This window comes from Ursus maritimus, unplaced genomic scaffold (genome assembly GCF_017311325.1).
Source record: "Ursus maritimus isolate PB19 unplaced genomic scaffold, ASM1731132v1 scaffold_4, whole genome shotgun sequence".
NCBI lineage: Eukaryota > Metazoa > Chordata > Mammalia > Carnivora > Ursidae > Ursus > Ursus maritimus.
In genome coordinates this window covers 40,704,034-40,721,645 of record NW_024426552.1, presented here as the reverse complement: position 1 = coordinate 40,721,645, position 17,612 = coordinate 40,704,034, and the positions used below count along the sequence as shown (strand labels likewise).

At 46.7% G+C, this 17,612-nt stretch overlaps 1 pseudogene; it reads left to right on the top strand.

Moving 5' to 3' along the window:
• Positions 1–32: 32 nt before the first annotated feature.
• Positions 33–12,500, top strand: LOC103675407 (annotated as a pseudogene).
• Positions 12,501–17,612: the final 5,112 nt, after the last annotated feature.

The window sequence follows — 17,612 nt, the reverse complement described above, 5'->3', positions numbered from 1 at the left end:
GGTGCGTGCCCCCCCCCCATACCTAATTCAGAATGGAGGAGCAGGGGACCACCAAGCACCAAGCTTGCCCACCTGCCAGCTACACGGAACAGATTCTTCCTGGGCTTCCCCGTGGTAAACATTTGACAAGGGCATCAGAGCTGCAGCTTGTCACGCTCTGTGGGGAAGTGCCCTGCCTTGATGGGCCCGCCCCAGCCGAGCCTGCCTCTTGGGTACATCTGGGGGACCGTCCCCACAGACCGCCTTCCAACCGCACAAAAGGCCTGGTCTTGCTTCTTAACCGTCTTCTGATGACGCCTACACTGGGGCCCTGTAGGTATGGGCTGCACACTAACGCCCAGCGCCCCCCCCTCCGCTTGCTACCTCTCCTGGGGATCCTGGGATCTGACCTCCCTGCTCCCCGCCCCCTGAAGTGCACACACAGGAGGTGGCAGACATCAGGCTTCCCAGCCCATGCAGCCAGTCCCAGACTCTGCCTCCTCACCGGGACCCCACGTGCCAGGCTCCAAGCAGTCTCCTCCACCAACCCCTCACTTTGATGCGCCACCCACAGATAGGCAGGGCCCGCACCAGGTCAGTCTGTAAGGCGCCGCAGCTCCATTCAGCTTAGGGTTTGTCAGCTGTGGCCAGGGCTGGCCCCAGGCTCCCTTCTGCTGCCCCCCTCCCCCTAGATGGTCTAAGAGGCAGAGGGGTTTCTCACACATTCCGGCACAGGCCTGCAGAAGATTGGCCAATCCCTTGTCTGCTACACAGGCTGCAGGCATCACCTCACACTCTGCTACTTCCCTCCTCTCTTTGCTCCTGGCCTCCTGTTTGCCCTGAGGGCAGGCTCCTTTCCCCTTATTGCCTCTTGTTTTTGTGTGTGGCTTAGGATGTCCTCCCCCAGGCCGGATCACAGAAAGCATCTCCTGTATGGTTTGCTCATTTCCACTGAAAGGCTTGTCTCACAGGTCTACTTGGAGTTTACCTTTGTGCAAGGTGGGAGGTGGGATCCAACTTTGCCTCTTCCCCCCAGCGGATAACAGGTTACCCCAGCACCATTTGTCACTCCTTTCTGATGCTGCGGTGGGCACACCTGAGGTCCTCATGCTCCCAGCAGCAGAGCAGCCCCTCTGTGGCTCCCTGGTGTGAAGTCTCCCCTGAGGCACACCTTTCTCCCAGGAACCTCTAACTGACTCGGGGACCCTCAGCTCCCTGGGGGCCCTATGGCAGGAGGGCTGTGTGTGTCAGCAGGGAGGTGGGTGTTGGGGCTTGTGAGCAGGCCTCTGCCCCAGGTTCCTTCTCAGGACGTATTCTGGCCCACAGGAAACAGGAACCCCGTGCCCTGGCTTACTTTAACAACATGGGAAAGTGGGGACTGGCTTCTTCCCTCACCAAAATTAGTTGGTTTGTGTGAGAGAAAAACAAGTTGAATAAACTGCACTGTGTGTATCTTCATAAACATCATCTGCGTTATTGCATCATTATACGATTTTACATTTTCTGAGATTGTATAAATTCTCTTTGTAAGAATACACACAGAATGGCACAGCAGTTTCTACCTCCTGACAGATATATTGGGCTTGCATGGGAAAAAGTCACTAAGAGGATCATTTTTTTTCTGTTTTCTTGTTTCTTTTGAATTTTGTACATATATGTATTTTCATTCTAAAATTTAATAAAGAACAATTACTGTTGATTTGTATAAAATTCCTGATGTAGCGTTGTCATTCTACAGTCATTTTTGTGAACTCTCTTATTAGTTTTCTTATTTTTCTTCTTTCTGACTTTTAAGTAGATATACATAGTTTACGAATTATGACAGTTTTATCTCTTCCTGTTCAATATTTTATAGCTCATTTCTTTTTATCTCATTGCACTGTCGAAGACCTCCCGAACAACAGTACTGATGATACAGTGCATACTTGTCTTGTTTCCCATTTTAATGGTCGATGTTTCAGCAGTAAGGTTGATGTTTGCTGCGTAGGTTTTTGAATAAGTAATCTATCCTATATTTTTATAAGAGAATTTATAAAGCAGTCAAAATGAGTGAGCTAGATCTCTATATATCAGTCTAAACAATTTTCAGAAACCTAATGTTGTGTGAAATAAGCAATTTGTAGAAATATATGGGTAATGCCATTTATATAATTTTAAGCATATGAAACAATGCTATATATTATTTTGGATGGATATATTTCCAGAATAATTTAAAATGGGTACTGAAAGATGCACATCAATTTTACAATATCAATCACCTCTGGGAAGGGATGGAAGAAAGTGTGACTCTAACAGCATATGTAACTTACTTTGATCTGTTAATACAAAGATATTAAACAAATACAAGACAGTGTTAGTGTTTATAAATTATGGATGATATATACATATAATCTCATTTTTCTCTGTATCTCTTCTTTTAATTACAAAGAAAAGTGCATTATTTGCCCAATACAACCAATAAGAAAAGACCTTCACAGGGGTGCCTGGGTGGCTCATTCAGTTAAGTGTCTGCCTTTGGCTCAGGTCATGTTCCCAGGGTCCTGGGATCAAACCCCGTGTGGAACCCTGTGTCGGGCTCCCTGCTCAGCTGGGAGTCTGATTTTCCCTCTCCCTCTGCTCCCCCCTTTTCATGCTCTCTCTCTCAAATAAATAAATAAAATCTTTTTTAAAAAGACCCTTACCAAGGCACATCCTCAAGTAATTTTAGAATAATAAAGATTAAAAGGAGACCCTAAAATCTTTCAAGGGTAGGGGGAAAATCATCTAAAAATCATATTGGCATCAGACTTCTTATTCATAACACTGGATGATCAATGTCAATGAATAAATGCCTTTAAATCCTTAGAAAATATGCTTTTCTCTGTTATTCTATCTCTAAACACACTATCAAGTAGTTATGTGGAGACAATAAAGATGTTTTTAAGACTGAAAGTACTCAGGAAGTTTATCTCCTGTGGACCTTCTCTTAGGAGTTATTTGAACATGTCCTCCAACTAAACAAGGTAGTACTCAAGTCAAAGGGAAATACAGAGTCAAGGAAATGGTGAACCAAACTCGGGAAAGCAATAAAGGTTAGTTTTAAGATAACAGCTAAACAGCACACTTGGTTGACCAGACCAAAGTGGAACAAAATGGCAGAGGATTTGAGGTAGTGGGTGAACTCACGAACAAAAGGGGACTTGGTAAAATCAGTTGAGAGGTTAGAAAAATTAGAGGCAAATAAGAGAGGAAAAACAATGAGCAGAACTTCTAAGAAAATCTTATAGTAATGGTTCCCAATGAACCATGCCTTCTTGTATCCATACCATTGTGTAGTCCTTCCCACATTGACTCTGGACCTGGCCATGTGAATTTTTTTGGGCAGTTTGAACATAAGCAAACATGACCCATGAAGAGGTTTGAACAGTGCATTTTCCATGGGGCTTGCACTCTTCCTACTCTGAAACCACCATGTGTGGAAGCCCAAGCTAACCTGCTGGAGGAAAAAAACATGCAGAATAGACATGAACTGTTTCAAATGAGTACGCCTATGAAGATTTGCCAGATAAAATAGAGGACTCCCAGTTAAATTTGAATTTCAGATGAGCTTAAAATATTTTTCAAAATAAGTGTGCCCCAAACATTTCATGGAACAAACTTATACTAAAACAATTATTAATTATTTGAAATTCAAATTTAACTGGGCATCTTCTAGTTTTATTCCTTTATCTAGCTACCTTAGCTACAGGAAAATCAGCCCCCAGCTTATCTGCCAGCTGGCTTCAGCCACATGAATAACCTCAGGCAAGACTGGCAGAAGAACCACTAGTTAAGCCCAGTGCAGATTCCTGATCCACAAAATAATGAGTGCGTAAGATGGCTGTTTTAAGCTACTGAGTTTTGAAGTGGTTTTTTTACATAGTAATAGACAATAGATATACAAAAGAAATATGTCTACTTGCTCCAAATATGCAACAAATTAAGATAGAGTTCAGCACTTGACGGTGTGTAAAGAAAAAGAATCTATTGAATCTCGAATCTAAGAACAGTATCCCTTAAGTGACTCAAGAGCCTTTACTTTGGATTCCAGAACATTTCTAAGAAACTATAGTGGGCTGTGTTAAATCAAAAGCTAATCCCAGATGTCTCTGGGATCTGACCATTCCAGATAAGATGGGCAGGTTTGAACTAGCTCCTAAGTTATTAAGTAAATATCCCCAGGGTAAGCTGCATTGGTACCATGATAAAACTTACACCTACTTCAACCACACCAGAAGACAGGAGATAAGTAGACCATGGCTGCGTGGCTCTCAGAACAGTCGGAAGTGACCAAATGGATATAGAAGCAACCCTCTAACATCCCACAAAAGATCTAGGTTTAACTTGTGAAAGCACCTGAGGGAGTCAGTTGGTGTCATCATCAAAGCGATGCCTTCATGGCGTCTTGAAAGCAAGAGGAGCTTGCTCTTCTAATGGAAGGAATGCTGCTCATATTTCTTCATTATATACCGTATGTCTATGTCTATTTATCTATCTATCATCTATCTATCTATCTATCTATCTATCTAATCACCCATATCTACATAGTAAGTTCCAGTTTACTTTTACATTATGTTCTATAACAACTGAGTCTCCCAGTAAAGTTTTCTGCTTTCAACTCCAGAAGTTGAAAATCATGAACAGAATTTAGTTGGTTACAACTGTATAAAATGATGCTCGTTGCTGAGCCACATAGTGTCCTAATACTCAAATCTATTTTGTATAGTTTTAGAAAATGACTCACATATCACTTTGGGGATGCTATTTCAAGTAGGCAAAAGACTTAATACAATACAGTTGGCAGAACTCGGTTTGTAGAAGATGATAAAAGAAGAAAGGACAATAGAGCTGGCATCCTCATTCTATGAAGTGAGAAGTGAACAAATCCTGGTGGAAGTTTAAGAAAAAAATTAATGCTTATGAACATCATTTAAAGTTACATTTAGCTACTTTCTTTATTTTAATTTATTTCATGGCCTATTTCCTCCTTCAGAAAGCAAGCTTCATAACTGCTATCTCTGTCTTGCTTGCTACCAAACTCCGAATGCTTGGAATAGTGCCTGGCACACATGGTGCTCAATAAATAGTTGTTGACTGTATGATTAAACTAGGATTACTAACAATACTGTAAACATTAGGAATAAGAGAGGGGGAGAAAGAATTATGAAATAAATGAACTTCAGTGTCCTATTTTTGTAGGGAAGATCATTAGAGGTACAAGTGTATTTTTGGCATTTTGAAGATAACCACAAGAATAGTTCTCAGTCTTGGCGCTACTAACATTTTGGGCTGGAGACTGTCCCGTGCATTGCAGGATCCCTGGCCTTTATCCACAAGATGTCAGTAGCGCCCTTGTCCTAAGTTATGACAACCAAAAATGTCTCCAGACACTGACAAATTAGCCCTGGGGGGTACAAAATTACCCTGGTTGAAAACCACAGTGACAGAAGGAGCTAAAATCAGAAAAGTTAAAAAAGATTGCCCCTGGACTCTAGAGAGTGGTACTATGTCTAGGGAAGAACGGGAGGGGAAATTATTCATTTTCATCATAAATTCTGTACTAATTGTACTGTTATCATATGTAGGTATTGGTCTGAGAAATATTAATGTTTATAGAAAACCAATAATGAAGTGGAATCAATGAGACTTTGAGACAAGCTAGCAATACAGGATGAGGGAGAAGGAAGAAGTCAGGAATAACTAGGTTTTGGCAGGGGCAACTGGGTGGATTGTGGTTGTATCCGCGGAGACAGAGAAGACAAAAGGGGGAAATGTTTTCATATGCAACTGGAGAATGATGGCTCCAATTTCAAACATGTTGAACATGAAAAAGCTGCAGGATATGCAATCTGTAGGCATTAAATAAATTAATCATGAAACTCAGGACATATTGACTTATGAGTCATCAACATATAGGTGATAATTGAAGCCATAGCAGTGGATGAGTTTCCTGAAAAGAGAAGAGACCTGAGAGCAAGACCTCAAGATATGGAGTATGTTACATTCTGGGTTTTTTGATGCTTCTGCATTTTAAAAATTAATTAAGATCATATGGTAAATGTTTAATTCATTTTTAAAACAAATTTATCTTGGCAAACCTAATGCTTTTTTATTGAAAATATTTCAAAAATAAATAGATAAGCACAAGCTCCTGTCCAAAATCAGAATTGCAGCTTTAATGCTACACAATCAAATTGAGTAGGCACTGAGCACTAATTATGTGTGAGGCAGATGGAGATTCAATAGTAAACAAAACAGTCACCATTCTTGTGTTCATAGAGCTTACCATGTAGTGGGGAATACAGGCAAAGAGAACAGAAAATACAGTGGAGTGTGATGAATGCCAAGAAAATTAGTGATGAAAAGCCACTTCAACTAAAGATGCAATAGGATGTGATTTAAGCATCTTTTGTGTTACCCGTTTTTCTCTTAATAGGCATGAGCTCAGCTGCCAGGACAGGAAGAAACTGTGGTGTATGTTTCTTTGCCCCCTGTGCCGTGTAGTAAGAAAGCTCAGAAAGGCTGACAGAAAACATGGGGTTGTTCGCCTTTCTCGGCCTGACTAGAGACTTTGTCAAAACCAAGCCTGGGAGTATACTGAGCTCTAACTCCTTCACAGACAGCGTCTCCATTAATTTAAATTGGTTTTATGCTTGACAGTCTGTTCAGTTAATTTTCCAGGAAATCTCTAGTTGCGTTTCTACATTCTCAAGTCAGCCACTAGATAATACTGAATTTCAGAAAGGGGAGAGATGGTTTGTATATTTCTTTCTTTTTTTTATTGTAGTAAGAACACTTAATGTGAGAAATATCCTCTTAATAAATTTGTATATTTCTTAAAGTTTAAGAAGCATGCACAAATTGACAACAAGAGCCACCACGGAGCAGAAGAACCATAGTAAGAAGCACAGATAAATGGGCAAAATAAGAAATAACAGGGACAGGTTAATTTGCAAGAAGTAATCTGTCCCCAAGGTAGCATTGGAGATGAGTCTTCCCACAAGCAGCAAGGAAGAGGAGAGACTGAACATTCAACAGCCTCTTAGCTACCTCTGTCTAATGACTTGGAACATTCAACAGCCTCTTAGCTACCTCTGTCTAATGACTTGGGACATAAGGAAAATTCTTCATATCAAGGAAAACAACTCTGACGCTTGTCTTTGATGGGCTTTCTAAAAAAGAACTGGTTCAATAAAATCTGATATCCCTCCAAGATGGGGAATCAAAATGGAACGGCACAATAGGTAAAGACAGGTAAGAGAGGGAAAGAGAAAAAGTACCTGAAAAATTCATGGCAGATAAAGAAAACTCATCTGAAAAAAAGTAGATGAAAATTGTCACCAAATATTTCCCCACGAATTAGAAAGTTTTAATGAAGCAATTAAGCAGGAGCTCCAGAAAGGGATGGCAAGATAAGAATGAACTACAATATGAGCCGTCAGGCCTCAGGGAAAATGTAAGAGAATCACAAAGAGGAAAGCAAAAATGACAAACACAGGGAAGAAAGAAACAATAGCAAAACTCTAGCAATTAATGTCAAGTCTATGTAAATTTAGGACAAAGACCAAAGCAAATGTGGTGATTATGGTTATGGAACAAATGTAGTGGTGATAACCCAGATGAAAGAGAAATGATATAATTAACAGCAATTGGGAGAGGAAAGAAAAAGGTGTGAGGTAATGTAAATATGTTGATTTTTTTATCCTTAGTAGCTGCAGTCAAAAGATACCACTTAAAGCGGACAAACCCGGCAATAAGGGTCTAAGTATATTCAGTAACACAAAGGGAAACACTAAGAAATATAACTTAATCAACAAAAATTGGGTAGATAAAAAGAGGAAAAGGAGAAGGGAAGAAAAGGAAATATGTGTAAGCATTGAATCATTATTTGTAATATCAAGAAAAAATGGGGAATAAAACACTAAATATCCACATATAGGGGACTGACTACATAATTATGATATATTTATGCAACAAAATACTATTTGGCTATAAACTAAAAAAACATTTTTATGTAGTGATAGCAAATGATTGACAAGATTATTATATGTGTGTGAGTATATATATATATATATATATATAATTCCCTAGAATTGTGCACAAGAAACTGGTAACATTGTCTGTGGTGGGGGAGCACTGGTAGTGGTGACAGAGAGGTGAGAAGATTTTTAACGTATGCCCTTTGTTATCTTTTGAACTTTGAACAATTAGGATGTAACTAATTTTTTAAAATAAACTAAATTTAAGACGAAAAGTAAAGAACTGGTTGACCCATCTTTGCTCAGCCGTGTGGATATCATGTTATGTGAGATGCCCGATATATGCTTTGTAGAGCTTCCTAACTCCACATACAGTGTTTCTTGTTCTAACCCCCAAGGACTGAGGCAAATCATATAGGGAGGGCAGTGTCCTGGTTGCCCACTTGGCCCCCTGCATCCCTCCCCATTCTTTTTTTTTTTTAAGATTTTTTAATTTATTTATGTGGCAGAGAGACAGCCAGCAAAAGAGGGAACACAAGCAGGAGGGGTGGGGGAGGAAGAAGCGGGCTCCCAGGAGCCCGATGTGGGGCTCGATCCCAGAACGCCGGACCACGCCCTGAGCCCAAGCAGACGCTTAACCGCTGTGCCACCCAGGCGCCCCATCAGAGCTAATTTTTAAAACTCATAGCCATCTAATATTACTCAGCCATCGGAAAGGATGAATATTTACCATTTGCATCGATGTGGATGAAACTGGAGGGTATCATGCTGAGTGGAATAAATCAATCAGAGAAAGACAATTATCATATGGTTTCACTCATATGTGGAATACAGGAAACAGCACAGAGGATCTTAGGGGAAGGGAGGGAAAACTGAATGGAAAGTCATCAGAGAGGGAGAAAAACCATGAGAGACTTTAAACTCTAGGTTGCTGGAAGGGAGGTGGGTGGGGGGATGGGGTAACTGGGTGATGGGCATTAAGGAGGGCACGTGATGTGATGAGCCCTGGGTGTTATATACGCAACTGATAATTGTTGAACACTACATCTGAGAGTTAAGATGTACTATATGTTGGCTAATTGAATTTAAATTTAAAAAAAGAAAAAAAAAGAAAAAGAACCTCATAGCCATCAATTTAGAGTTTTGCTAAATTCCAAAAGCTCTCATTATGTATCAGGAAGCAGGCCTGGAATACTCTGACTATAGATCTTTGCTAGATGCTATAGGTGGTGAGAACTTGGAACCTAAAGGAAGTGTCCATCAGAGAGGAATTTTGTGGAGGGAGAGAGAAGGAATCACAGCCAGGCATGTCTCCTGGCTCAAATCAATCCCTAGATCGGAACCTTAGAGGGGGTGGGTATGAGAAATGACCAGATCAGATATTGGAAAGTCTCAGGGCATTGGGGTTAGTTTCTCACTTCCACAGGCACAAGCTTCAAAAAGTGTGGGGTCTGGCATGGGGCAGCCCAAGTGACAGGGTAGAAGAGGCTGAGAGAGAAGGCTGGTGGGAACATACTTCCCACCCCCCACTGCTCCCCCCACCCCCTCCCAACCCCGCCATCACTTCCCTTACCTCCACATGCCCCCGCTGCCCTGTTTAGAAAGTCACCAAATCTATCTACTAACCAATTAAAAAGTCTGGATAGTGAAAATACAGAACTCTAGATACATATTTACACATTGACAATTGGTCCTTGTGAGATACAAATATTTATTCAATGGGAGACACATGACATGGTTATTTAAAGTACTTATTTGTGGTCATAACTTGAGCCATCAAACTACCCTTCCTTCCTTCCCAATCGTCCCGTATCCATAGATTCAAGAACAAAGAACAATAGAATACCAAGGGCTAAACTTAATGGAGACCTTGCCAGGGTTAAAAAAACATGATTGAATAAACCAGAAGAACCAGTTTGAACTACTCCACTGCCAGGGGAGAGGGAGCAAGAGAATACAAAAGTAAAATGAAAGAAAGGAAAGGGTCTTTAGGGAGAATTGGGGGAGGAGGGGGGAAGAGCACTTGTGGAACAATAGGACTTAATTCTTTTCCTTTTTCCTCCTCTTTAGGAGTGACTATGGTGAAGCACTTGATCATTCCCCTTTTTTATTGCTGTTCCCAAAGCAGCAGAAACCACAGTTATGTCTAATGTGTTGGCACATGGACTAGGAACGGTGGAATCGAAGTAGAATAGCATTGTAAGAGAAGGTATAAGGACCATACCTATTCACAAGCGAGCAAAACCAGACAAATACATGGGAATAAAACCCCAAAAGAAATGGGAAAGATCATTATAAAGAAAGGTTTACTAAATGAAAGAGGGATTGGGATAAACGTGCCTAGATGGGAAAATTATAAAGATGCCAATGCTTGTCAATTAACCCATAAACTCAGTGCGATTTCAGTGAAAACATTAAAAATTGGATTCTGCAGGGACGGACGGACGGACAGACCGGGGCGGGCCACCTGGCTCTCGCGCCGCCGCCACCGCAGGCGCGGGGCTGTGTGCCGAGGCCTGATCCCTGCAGCGCGGGCGAGCGGCATCGAGAGCTCCGCGAGCCTGAGTCGCCTGGACTCTCGCAGTTCGCCGCGGAGTGCATGCCACAATGCAGACGCGGGGAACAGCGGAAACTTAGGATTCTGCAGATGTTCTGCAGACGACAAAGGAGCCCGTCGGTGGAGGATCCTATCTCACCCAAATCTGTGAGAGTGATTTCCCAGCAATTGCTCTGGGTGATACAACCAAAGAACAGGATTCTTCTCTACTTTTTGGCCACTAAATGCCTAGGTGCACCGCACATTCCGCGAGGGAAGAAGGGCAGAGCTTCTTGGATGATGATGGACATTCCACCGGACAGAATGAGGGCAGAGAGTGTGAAATCTACACCACAAGGGTGCAGCGTGAACTTCCTCATCTCCCTTCCCGTCCAGCTCCCTGCCTTCTCTATCCACTGTGGTGTTTGGTGAGTTTTTCCATCGCCCTGGACAAGAGGAGGAACTTGGCAATTTACACGGGGGGGTTGCTTTTAAGCAGTGCGTTGACTAAAGCACTCTCCTGCGGTTTCCTCACACCAGACTCAGAAAGCTGCTTACCTGCCACTCAGAAGAGGCCATTCTGGAGCCGTGCGATGACAACAGTGAGGCCAATTAAGAGTACTATTTTGATCGGAACACCTCCTTGTTCAGATATGCTCTGCATTTTTATTACACGGGGAAGCTGCAGTGTCATTAGAGGAACAAAGCGTGTTTTTGTTCTGGCAGGAGATGGAGTACTGGGGCACCGAGGAGCTCTTCATCAGTTTCTGCCGCAGTAAGCGCGCTACCAGGAACGCAAGGAAGAAAACCACAGAGAAGGACTGGGACCAGAAGAGCAATGACGAGAGTACCAGCTCCTCCTCTGAAGAGTCTTGTCTGAGAAGGAGCTGGAGAAGTTTGACAAGGGGTGATTTGGTCAGCTCCCGAAGAAGATCTGGATTCGAATGGAAAACCCAGCCTACTGCCTGCCTGTCTGCCAAGCTCATTGCCATCTCCTCCGTGAGCATGATGCTGGCCTCCATTGTGGCTATGTGTGTCCACAGTATATCAGAGTTCCCGAATGAGGACAGAGAAGTGCATGACCCCATGCTGGAAGGCTTGGAGACCGCGTGCATCACTTGGTTCACCTGCGAACTTTGCCATCCGGCTGGTTGCTGCTCCCTGCCAAAAGAAATTCTGGAAAAATCCTCTGAACATAAATGGACCTCGTCTTCATGATTCCCTTCTATGCCACTTTGGCTGTAGACACCAAGGAGGAAGAGAGTGAGGACATTGAGAACATGGGCAAGGTGGTTGAGATCCTCAGGCTTATGAGAATTTTCCAAATTCTCAAGCTTGCCTGGCACTACGTAGGACTTTGATCTCTAGGTGCCGCACTAAGACACAGCTACCATGAGGTTGGGCCGCTGCTTCTCTTTCTGTTTGTGGCCATTTCCATCTTTTCTGTGCTTATCTACTCTGCGGAGAAAGACGACCACATGTCCGGTCTCACCAGTATCCCCATCTGCTGGCGGTGGGCCACCAGCAGCTTGACTACTGTGGAGTATGGAGACGCCCACGCAGTCACCTTGGCCGGGAAGCTTATCGGCAGCACGTGCATGAGCTGTGGCATCTTGGTGACTGGGTGGGTGTCTCCACATTATCTTCAACAAGTCTCCCTTTTGCAGAAAGGACACTGATGTGGACCAGAGCAGTGAGGACCCACCAGGGAAGTGTCATGAGCTATCTTGCTTTAACATTAGAGATATCTGTGCACAGCGGATGCACGGCTTCACTACTGGTCTGTCTTCTATGGGAACTGTGGTGAGCAATCCCAATTCCACAGATGCTTCCAGCACTGCAGACGCTGAGAATGTTTATAACACAGCATCTTGGGACAATTGCACTGGAAAATGAACAGGGACATGTGTACCTGTATCTTGTGGCCCTTCCTGATGTTAGGTTAACACAGCTTTATAAACCTCAATGGGTTCATTAAAATCATTTAATTCTCAGGGTGTACCTTTCAGCCATAGCTGGACATTCCTTGCTCCCAAATGATAGAATCTTCTTTATTTTCCTCATTAAAGTGAATTAAATGCCTTGTTCTGAAAATTATTTTTTTACAAGACAGAGAGTTGTGATAAGATTTTGGGGAAAAAGGTAGATGGTATTGGGTGGGATTTATTGCTATGGCTTATGTATCAGTCTGTGTTTGTCATTTACATGGAAATTAGGAACCTAATTATGGGGAAAAATTGGATTCTGTAATATGGCATTAGTATAACTAATTATACCTTTAGAGAAAATTAAGATACAAAGTCTACCTCAAAGCAAAAGTACACAAAAATGCACACATTACACATACACACCACCAATAGGTTAAAAAAGGAGCTAATTCTAGGGGCGCCTGGGTGGCACAGCGGTTAAAGCGTCTGCCTTCGGCTCAGGGCGTGATCCTGGAGTTCCGGGATCGAGCCCCACATCAGGCTCCTCTGCTATGAGCCTGCTTCTTCCTCTCCCACTCCCCCTGCTTGTGTTCCCTCTCTCACTGGCTGTCTCTATCTCTGTCAAATAAATAAATAAAATCTTTAAAAAAAAAAAAGGAGCTAATTCTAAAAAGAAAACCGTATCGAAATCACAAGGCAGTACAGGCAAAAGGATACTGATAAACGTGGGATGTGAAGACAGCCCTAAATATATGATAATATAAAAGATCAAGAGAAAACATTGACAAAAACAGAAAACTTAAATTCCAGATTGATTGAATGTACCACACTAAAAAAAAAAAAAAAGGCAAGGAAATGATTGAGAGAAACCATTGCAACATGTCAGTTCAACATCTGACAACAGCCATATTTCAAGTGCAGCTAATGACTAACATGTGCAAAGCGCAGCAAGTCTATACATAGAAAATGAACTTGCTCTACTCTCACACAAACCAACTAATTTTGGTGAGGGAAGAAGCCAGTCCCCACTTTCCCATGTTGTTAAAGTAAGCCAGGGCACGGGGTTCCTGTTTCCTGTGGGCCAGAATACGTCCTGAGAAGGAACCTGGGGCAGAGGCCTGCTCACAAGCCCCAACACCCACCTCCCTGCTGACACACACAGCCCTCCTGCCATAGGGCCCCCAGGGAGCTGAGGGTCCCCGAGTCAGTTAGAGGTTCCTGGGAGAAAGGTGTGCCTCAGGGGAGACTTCACACCAGGGAGCCACAGAGGGGCTGCTCTGCTGCTGGGAGCATGAGGACCTCAGGTGTGCCCACCGCAGCATCAGAAAGGAGTGACAAATGGTGCTGGGGTAACCTGTTATCCGCTGGGGGGAAGAGGCAAAGTTGGATCCCACCTCCCACCTTGCACAAAGGTAAACTCCAAGTAGACCTGTGAGACAAGCCTTTCAGTGGAAATGAGCAAACCATACAGGAGATGCTTTCTGTGATCCGGCCTGGGGGAGGACATCCTAAGCCACACACAAAAACAAGAGGCAATAAGGGGAAAGGAGCCTGCCCTCAGGGCAAACAGGAGGCCAGGAGCAAAGAGAGGAGGGAAGTAGCAGAGTGTGAGGTGATGCCTGCAGCCTGTGTAGCAGACAAGGGATTGGCCAATCTTCTGCAGGCCTGTGCCGGAATGTGTGAGAAACCCCTCTGCCTCTTAGACCATCTAGGGGGAGGGGGGCAGCAGAAGGGAGCCTGGGGCCAGCCCTGGCCACAGCTGACAAACCCTAAGCTGAATGGAGCTGCGGCGCCTTACAGACTGACCTGGTGCGGGCCCTGCCTATCTGTGGGTGGCGCATCAAAGTGAGGGGTTGGTGGAGGAGACTGCTTGGAGCCTGGCACGTGGGGTCCCGGTGAGGAGGCAGAGTCTGGGACTGGCTGCATGGGCTGGGAAGCCTGATGTCTGCCACCTCCTGTGTGTGCACTTCAGGGGGCGGGGAGCAGGGAGGTCAGATCCCAGGATCCCCAGGAGAGGTAGCAAGCGGAGGGGGGGGCGCTGGGCGTTAGTGTGCAGCCCATACCTACAGGGCCCCAGTGTAGGCGTCATCAGAAGACGGTTAAGAAGCAAGACCAGGCCTTTTGTGCGGTTGGAAGGCGGTCTGTGGGGACGGTCCCCCAGATGTACCCAAGAGGCAGGCTCGGCTGGGGCGGGCCCATCAAGGCAGGGCACTTCCCCACAGAGCGTGACAAGCTGCAGCTCTGATGCCCTTGTCAAATGTTTACCACGGGGAAGCCCAGGAAGAATCTGTTCCGTGTAGCTGGCAGGTGGGCAAGCTTGGTGCTTGGTGGTCCCCTGCTCCTCCATTCTGAATTAGGTATGGGGCGCGCACCATGGCCTTCCTGGCGCTGACAGCCTCTGAAGGTCTTCATCAGGCCCTGACTGCAGGCATGCTCCCGAATCCCCTCCACTGGCCCTAGGGCTCCTGCCCTGGCACGGCCACCAGTCAGGGGACGAAGGGCAGGCCAGGGGCCCGAGCTACCAGACTCGGGAGGTGTTTGGGGGAGAGCAGTGCCGGCAGATGCACAGGAGGCCCTTGCCTTGGGCCAGGACCCCACCCTGGAGACCCTCGGATGCCCACAGGCTTCCCTGTGACAGACAGCGGCTCAGGAGACCAGCAGGACGTCTCCAAGACCCTCCCTGTGACAGAAGTCAGCTGTGGCCTGAAAGGGCCAAGGGCCTGCCTTGGAGACGGGGGACAACTGCCTGTGGCAGCGCTCGAATGGGGGTTTGGCAGAGCGCAGAGCAGTGGGGAGGTGCCTGTTAGTTTGGGACCCCGAGCCAGGAGGAAGGAGAAGATCTTCTGCCTTTTGCTGAGCTTCGAGAGGCTGAGCGTGAAGAGGTGTCGCTGAAGACAGCATTGGCCAAGCAGGATCCGTCGGGACAAGTGGGTGTGGGAGCTGTCTGCAGGGCTCTCCTACACGGGAAACATTGCCCAGCCCCCCTGAGGCTGGCTTGGGAGAAAGGGCTGGTCACATTAGCAAGTCTTAGGAATCCTGACAGGGCCCAGCAGCCAGCAGAGGAAGCCCGGGTTGGGGGCGGGTGCGGGGGAGGGCGCGCCCCCCTGTGTGTGTGTGTGTGTGTGTGTGTGTGTGTGTGTGAGTGAAAGTGAGCCCTGCCGGGCGTGTGTTGTCACAGCAAGCACAAGTCACATGCTGGCCATCCAAGGTGCCAGTGCCTGCGGAGAGGCAGTGTCCCCACTGCAGGTTGGAAGATTCCCCAGAGATGGTCCTCGGACCTGGCGGGCACCCATACCTGCTAGTCAGCCCGAAGGGTGGGGGGGTGGGTACAAGCGGAAGACATGTAATCCACCTGCCACCCAAACCCCGGGAGAAAGGAGGAACAAGTAAAACGATGGTCTGTGTGGAGGAGAGCAGCCAGAAGGCAGAGCAGGCACAGAGTGCTGATGCCCAGGGCATGGTGGTCCAGAGCAGCACCCCAGGGAGACCAGGAGAGGGCACCAGGCACAGAGGCGGCACTGCCCAAGGGAAGCTTCCTGTTGCCTGTGTTGTGGGCCAGGCCTTAGGGGAAGAGGACCATTGCCCGACACATCAAAAACACGCAGGGGAGCTGGCTTCGGTGATGCAGGGGCCAAGGGTTGCTGGGAGGGCTGTGGCGGTGTGGAGAGGGGCGGCCGCATGAGTCGTCCAGATCCACGGAGTGGTTCCCTGCACAGGGCTGGGTTCCCCCTTTCCTCCAGGGCGTGCCGGCAGCTCCGATGGGGGGGTGACAGACATGTCTCTCCCGACAGGCCGGCCATAGCCCTGCCAGGCACCCACCCCAGCGTCTGCCCTGCCACCCTGACGGCGAGTTCGTGGAGGGCTCCACTGGCCCCTTCTTGGATGTCACCGAACGGACCGGGGAGAGGGCAGAAAGGAGGGGGCCAAGCCTTCTCTCTCTGCCAGGATTTTGGGCTTGGGGTCCCAAGGAAGGGAGTGGGCCTGGAAGTAGGTTTCCCGGCCGCGTCGCAGGAGAGAGCTCTGCACCACGTGGGCACGCAGCGAGCGGCACCCACCGTTGCCACACTTGTGCATTAAATGCGCGGGGATGGCTTGCCAAGTGGTCCCCAAGGATGTGTAGACAGACCCCAAGGATACTGACCTTCGTGCCCAGGCTGGCAGTCAGGGGCAAACAGCTTCATCGAGGGATTTCTCTGCTCCTGGTGCCAGGCACTGTGCCACTTGCTTCACACGTGCCGTGTCCTGCAGTCCTAATTCCACGAGCCCCCCTCTGCTCCCTGGCCCCCAGCCCCTTCTGGAGGCTTATCCTGAGCCCTCCAGCCCACCTCTACCCCTGCCTCCTGCGAGCACTGGTGAGCGCGCCCCAGTCAGGGAGCTAAGGCCCCAGTCACCTAGCCCTGGTCGCCTGTCTTTGTCTTCCTCTGCATGTGGACTGTCAACGCAAGGACGAGTTCCATGTCTCGTTCTTGCCAATCAAAGCACACGACTTTATTGATGATACATACAAATGGAGGTTAAGTCAGCACAGCACAGAGAAGGGGAGAGTCCTCTTTGGAGGCATGGGTTCACCAGCCACCAGCTCGCATAGCAGAAGGAGTAGATGGGAAAGAATTCAACCTAAGCGGCAACGGATGCGTTTTCAGCACGAGCCCCAACACGTGCCTGGTCTCCACAAAATGGTCCAGCTCGGACAGGGAGACCACCACAGGCAAGGCCTCCCTCCCGATGCTCTCATAGGAAGTTCTGTAGCCACAGCTGGCGGCTGAAAGGATCCCTTTAGCACAGGAGGAAGGCCGCAAGGGAGTGACTGACAATGCACGCTGCCCGCAGACTGCAAAATCCAGAAGTTACTCAGAGCTCTGGGGGGACCCCTGCCTGGCCCAGAAGAGTGTGGTCCTCGATGTAGCAAGTGTAACTTCCACCCCGTGGTGGGGTGACTGGCTAAGGCTGGATCTTCCGCAGCACCCACGGCAGATTCTTTGAACGAGAACACGAGCGTGTGTTCGCCAGAGGGGTTTGGGTGGATTCGGCTCTGTTCCGTTCGAGATGGCCATTTAAGAGGCCAGGGTGTCGGGCAGAACCTGTGCGTTTCCGTTCCTGATCGAGAGGGACATGAGTGAGAGCAGCATTGGGGCACCCAGCAATTCCCCAGCCAAGACCGGCTTTTCAGAC